The sequence below is a fragment of the Tyto alba genome, unplaced genomic scaffold (genome assembly GCF_018691265.1).
Source record: "Tyto alba isolate M040663 unplaced genomic scaffold, T.alba_DEE_v4.0 Super-Scaffold_44, whole genome shotgun sequence".
NCBI lineage: Eukaryota > Metazoa > Chordata > Aves > Strigiformes > Tytonidae > Tyto > Tyto alba.
In genome coordinates this window covers 8,871,351-8,877,740 of record NW_024881320.1, presented here as the reverse complement: position 1 = coordinate 8,877,740, position 6,390 = coordinate 8,871,351, and positions in this window count along the sequence as shown.

Genomic DNA, 6,390 nt, shown 5'->3' with positions numbered 1-6,390 from the left:
TGTGCCGGCAGCTCGTTTAATCGGTCACATACCGTGAAAAATAATTGTAGTTTAACTCTTCGGTGTTGAAAAGTTGTTCATTTGACAGCAGCGGCTAAATGGAAAGCATACTTGCTGTTCTGGGGACATGCTTCAGAAAGAAAGTTCGCACTGAGGTAGGATCAGTGCCTTGTCAATGGGGGCTCGTGCCCGGAGGGGGCAGCCCCAGTTTTAATCAGGAGGCTCTTACAAACCAAAACCTCTAGTTATTGGGGACATGAGCAAGCAGCGGAGTTTTCTGCACTTTAAGAATTGTCACTTTGCTCTTTGTTGCCCCACCAACCACCTAATTTCAATGTCCTACAGTACTTGGAAACTAGCTAAAAAAAAAAAAAAGGACGCAAAACAACAGCAACTCCCGTCGGACAAAACAGCAACTGGAAAATCTCATGAATTCCTCAATGGTAGCCTTGTCTCCTGAGGCCCTGGACCAGCAGGACCTGCAGGGCCCATGCTCCCGGCCCCACCGCACTAACCCAGCCTGTGCGGGGCCATCACACTCACCCTCGTTTCCTCAGGTCCCTGCTTCATCATCACACCAGGAGCCACCTCAGACACCTAAAACGACCAAAAATGAATCCCCTTCTTGCTTGCTTACCTCCTGCTCCCGCCTTAGGCCAGTCTGAAGTCCTGTGGAGCGGCATGGTCTCTCCCCATCACACACCGGCCTCACATCCAGGTTACCTCGGGCAGTCGCCCCTCGCGCCAGCCCAATCAGCTGGGCCCAACAGGTTTCCAACTGGCAGCTGCCTTTCCTCTGCCAGACACGTCCAAATATTTGGAGCTTTTTCCTCACAGTCTTCTGAAAGACTTCTTATGGATCAGTCTTACTTCCCTGGATCTGACCACTGAAGGATTCCACAACTGAACACAAATCGGCTAACATAACCAGGCCCCCCAAATATTACTGAGAAAGCCACTACCTGAAATTTGGTGGTCCTTTCACCCTTTGTGTAAAACATTATCACTACTACCTGCTTGCTTCTCTACATTGGTTTTGGGGGTTGTTTTTGTTTTTTTCCTGGGACATTTGTATCACTTGTACCATAGTCTTTTCAGGCCAATTAGCACCCCATATAAAGTGGTTTCTTAGGCAAATGAACTATAGTCATTTTGCACAACATAAGGAGCAACCTTCTATTTGTGAATTCCTTTTTCACATTCATCTGAAGGACTCGAGTTTTATGTTCATCAAAACAGAGGAGGAAGAAGCTGAGCTATCCTGGATCTTCCTGCTGGTTGCTGATTAGCTTCTTAAATTAGTCATGTAACATGTACAGAGACAGTGAACCTCCTTCTTCTACCCGTCATTCAAATGATTTTGAAGTTTGGATTAAATCATAAGACATGAAAACAGAAGCAAAACACCGAAAACAAAACCAGTTACGATTCTTTGCTTTGATACTCCTACCTGGTTCACAGGCTTGAGCTTTCAGATTTTACTTTTATCTTAACTTTTCCTGGAAACCCTGTAGATCCCCTTGGCCACATGAATCTCACAGCAATACCAGCCTCTGCAGAGAGCTTCATGGGACTACTCATACAAGCAAAATTATTCAAAAAAAAAAAGCATTTTGGATCTGCAATTTTAACTGAGACATAATGCACAGTATTGCTTCAGAGTTCTCAATGGGCTCCAGTTGATGAGAAAATGACACATGTAAGTCAAAATTGATGCATGTACTTAAGAGCTTTGCACTGTTGACCTTAGTCTGTAACTCTTCCCTTAGTAATAATACTACCAAAAAATGGTTCTTTGAGTCCTGACTGCATTCCTCCAGGAGGATTTGTTTGTAAAATACCCTGCAAACTTTCAACTTTGTTGTCACTGATGGCTAGTGCCTTTTATACATTTGAAGAGAGGCACATCAGTGGAAGTTACAATCACTCAAAAGCATTGTCATGGTGCTTCATTTTTATTACTGCTCACAATGACTAGTAATTGTTTTCTCTGAGTGGCAGAGGAATATCCCAGCACATGGGAGACACAACTAAAAGCCCAACAACCAAATCTTTTGTGTAAACCGTAGCATTATCTGAGGGAGGAAGTTGTTTTGTTATATTGTGGAATTGAGAAAACATATTTTCCAAATATTCCTGCCAAGGGATCCCTCTGCAATCACACCAAGGAATTACTGCACCTCGGTGATAGCACAGTGCAAGCAAACGATTGGTTCGGCTCTTGCAGCTCTCCCATAGTATCCATGTAAAAAGACAGCAAGTGAAACATACAGCTAGCTTAACGAGTCCTGTGTGGATAGGAGACTCAATTAAAATTAAATTATACAACAAATTAGGTTTTAAATGCTGCGCTGCTTAGCCAGCCAGACAAATAATAATTAGAGATGTACTGATCTGTTGCTATGTGCGCTTGAACAGCAGACTGCTGTAACTGCTTTCAATGTACACTGGTGACACTTCCCTCCCAGATCAGGGTAGTTTTACATTTAAAGTAAGCCATCTCTCAACAGGCCCTGTTTGTACTTGTCACCCTCCCAAGCTGGGCAGAATGGATAGGATCTTTTTCTAGAGTCTGTCTTTCCCATCTCTTCCATCAGTTAATGTTTCTTTAGCACTATACCTCCCCCTCTTCTTTCTTTCTAGAATCCAGGTTATTCTAGATGGAATTAGTTTTCAGGCTCTGAATGTGTACATATATTAGATTCAGGAGAAAAAGAGGCTACAAATATTATTTCTTATTTTTTCCCTACCAATAGCGATATACATACTAGCAGTTTCAGAATACTCCATGATGCATAAATGGATACAAGCCAGAAACTGCTACCTCTGATACTGGTTCTAGCAAAAGAAATTTAGGAGTTCCTGATAAAGAACAACAAATAAATCAGTCCAATTGAAAATGACTTGAAGGCAGCTACTCAAATCCTACTGTAAAATTTCAAATGTATTTGTATTGCATTGTCTGGAGCTCTCTATCACCCTGTGGGAGATAACATTCATAAAGACTGATGCTATTTAATTTTCTCTGCAATTTTTTTCACCTCTGGTGAACGTAATATTAAATTCTTAACAACAGATCTGGTAGATGCAACATAGAAAATGTTTCATGATTAAACTAATAATTATGTGCTCTGAATGGAAAAGAAAGTATTTAAAGAACATCCTAAGCCAGCAAGAGTAATGTTATCATAAAAACATCTTCAGTTGTGGTTTCTTACTGCTGGCTGCTTGTCTTTGGGTAAAAAACAACTTTGTAGTACAAAATAAAACATACCAAGGACAGCCTTTTAGTCAAGCATTTTTCCAAATACTGATAGCCCAGACCTGCAGACAATCTATGTTCCTGCCATATTGTAAGTGGGAATGCACTATTAACATGAAGAGTTTTCTGAGTCAGGCAGCCAGCCCCAGATCTCTTCCCTATTATGTGGCAGAGAAAGGAAGACAGCTAGAGATGTCATATGAGAAGGGAACAGGAAAAGGATCATTCATGTAATGCTTCTTATGCTGTTTATCCAGACATCCATCACTGACCACTGCTAATGTTTGGGAAACGTCTAATCTAGGGGAAAATAGCATGGCAGTTCCTGTGTTGTGACTCTCTCTCCTTATTAGTCCACTGAAAAGCCTTTGAATTACCCATGAGTTAAACAGCAGTGAGTTAGAGTATGTCAAAAGGAAGGACTCCCTGGGAAATTCAGAGGACCTTCTGGGAAAACAAACAAAACCAATACATAAAAGTCATGCTAATTAAACAATGAAGTTCCCAGGAAGAAGTTCCTTTCAGCAGGGACCATGACTGAGCTTTGTGGCTGGGGCAGAAGGAGCAATGAAGGAACTGCTCTGTGCCCAGCTGACAAGCATAGATCAAAAATAATGCAATTATTGTTCACACTTCATAGGTTAGCTTCACTGGATGCGACACTGATAGACAACATTCTCAGTTCTCTTTGAAACCCCTTTGTAAACGCAGCCAGGTATTTCCTGAAGAGAGCTAACAAATTATAATAATTTAAAAACTTTGTTGGCATTTCTTGTAAATCATGAACATCTGATTATTTTGTTATGTGCAAATAGAATTTTAAAGCTGTGTAAATACACATTTTGGCATTATTTATATCCTTGTTTTCTTGCAGCCTGGAGGGGCAAAGCAGTTTAAGTTTTTGCCTTTGACATTTTTTATTTTCTGAGCATGAAACTCTGTAGCTAGCTTGCAAGCCCAGTATATGACCATTTCTGTCTAACAAAGAAGGCAATTCCACTTGATTAGTAAAATGGAAGTGTTTCTAATAGCCTCAGGTTTTCTGAGACATGGTTTTGGTTTGGTTTGTAAATCCAGGCACAACCCTACAGTAAGGTCTTTCCCCATTTTACCTGACATGAGCCCACCCTAGCCATGAGAGTAAGAATGTATACGGATTCTTACATATCTTGGACCAGATTAAAACTGACCTCTTTAATGGTTCTTCTTGTCATTTATAGGTGACATTCCAATTTTTGTTTAATTCATGATGTTAGAGAAATTCTCCAGCACTTCCCTAGTCAGAGTCTTAGATTGACATGTTTAGTCTGACAAAGAAAAAAAATTGCATATATTATCTTAGGATGAAAAACTGTCTGCAGAAAAAATTGCATGAATATTTCTGCAAAGGCTCCCTCTCCATAAATAATTGGAAAAATTTACAGTCTAGTTAAAGATTTGATTGCATCAAAGGGTCTTTTTAAAATATTTCCTTCCTTTAAATGTTTTCAAACATATTTCCTCCAGGGGGTGCCAAATTAACACCACTGGAAAGTAAAAATGTATAAATTATACACACCAAGGACTTAACAACTGTCCATACTGTACATTTCGCTGTACCTTGTGAGTGATGTGCTCCTTGGGCCTGAGCCAAAGGCACTAGTGTTTAGAGTGAAATTTTTCAGCTGTTCACTTGTGAGTCTCTCTTGAAGTTAGAAACAGGACTGACTGGTCTTACAATTAACGTCATGCACGTTCTCTGCTGAGTTTAGATAGGATGCATCCCTTGGAAAAGAGCTTTAAGAGTGTCTGAGTGGAGAAATACATCCATCTCAGCCTTTGAAAGAAAGAGACCCTGGGGAGAGAAGTTACAAATGCAGTGACAGCTGTATGTAGCTTCAGCCAGCTTATGAATAAGAACAGAAACCTGGATACAAGAACTAAAATGATGCAGAAAAGCTGAAGAAAAGATGGTCAGGAGTGTCTTCAGGTTTTCTACAGGTCTGCAGGGAATGTCAGCCCCAAGTAGGATGTCTGTAAATGTCATTATAGCAGAGGAAAAGTTTCACTGGCTTAGAAAATAGAGATCTATCACTTAAAACAGAAACCTTGCTTTGAACAAGTGACCACTTTACTCTTAGGGAAGTCTATTTACTACATGAGAAAAAAAAAAATCTATCTAATCACCATTTCCAGACAAAGGAACAAGAGAAGAATAAAATTGTTGAGAAGTAATATAATAATATATATAACTTTTCCACATTTAACTGCTCACATTTTTCTTTTATCTACACAGCAGTTAAAATAATCACACAGTCTAGCTATTCTGGACCCTTCACCCACCACGTTAGAAATACTACTGCAAGAGTGCCTGGTTATTTTCTACTTCACAGTAAAATCTCTGATGGATAATTATTTAAGTAAAAAACTTCTATAAGACTCTAATAGTAAAAGACAAAATCCCTAACATATACTCACTCTGTCCTCTCATTTCAAAATGCAAGTTTGCTTTTCTTACTTTGAGATTAGCAACAAAAGCCAACACTAGCAGTGAAAACCAACATAATTAATCATTAACATCATATAAGTGTGGACATTGTCAGAATGAAAAAAAAAAAAACAACCTAAAAATTATAATAATTCATTATTAAGGCGATCTCAGATCCAGGGCTGTCAGTTAACACTGCACTGAGATGCAGAAAAGATGCTCATTATTCCAAAATATCATCTCACTAAATTCTCATCAGTCACTAATAAGCAACTTTGCATCAACTGAAAATATGGTCACTTGTTTAGACCAGGCAAAACTTTGAATTGCTGTGGAAGCACAATGAATTCATGAACCAAAATCTTGAAAGCTGGGAATGATCTCTGTGACCACGTAGGGAGCTGTAGCAATGGACTCCAGAGGGAAGGCTTTCTTAATCTTCCTCCTGGAGAGTAGGTGCTGAAAGTTTTCAGCTCTTTTGGGGGAAGGAGAGCATACTTTGGTGAGGTTCAGGGGGAAGCAGCTTTCCCATCCAGGTACTTTGCCTTGCAGATCCCCTCTCAGCTGAACATCTTTGTAATGGATTGTATGTTTGCTATACAACCACCCCAGTAAATACTGTCCCTGGTGCAAGAGGGACAAATCCCTTGTCAAGATGGCT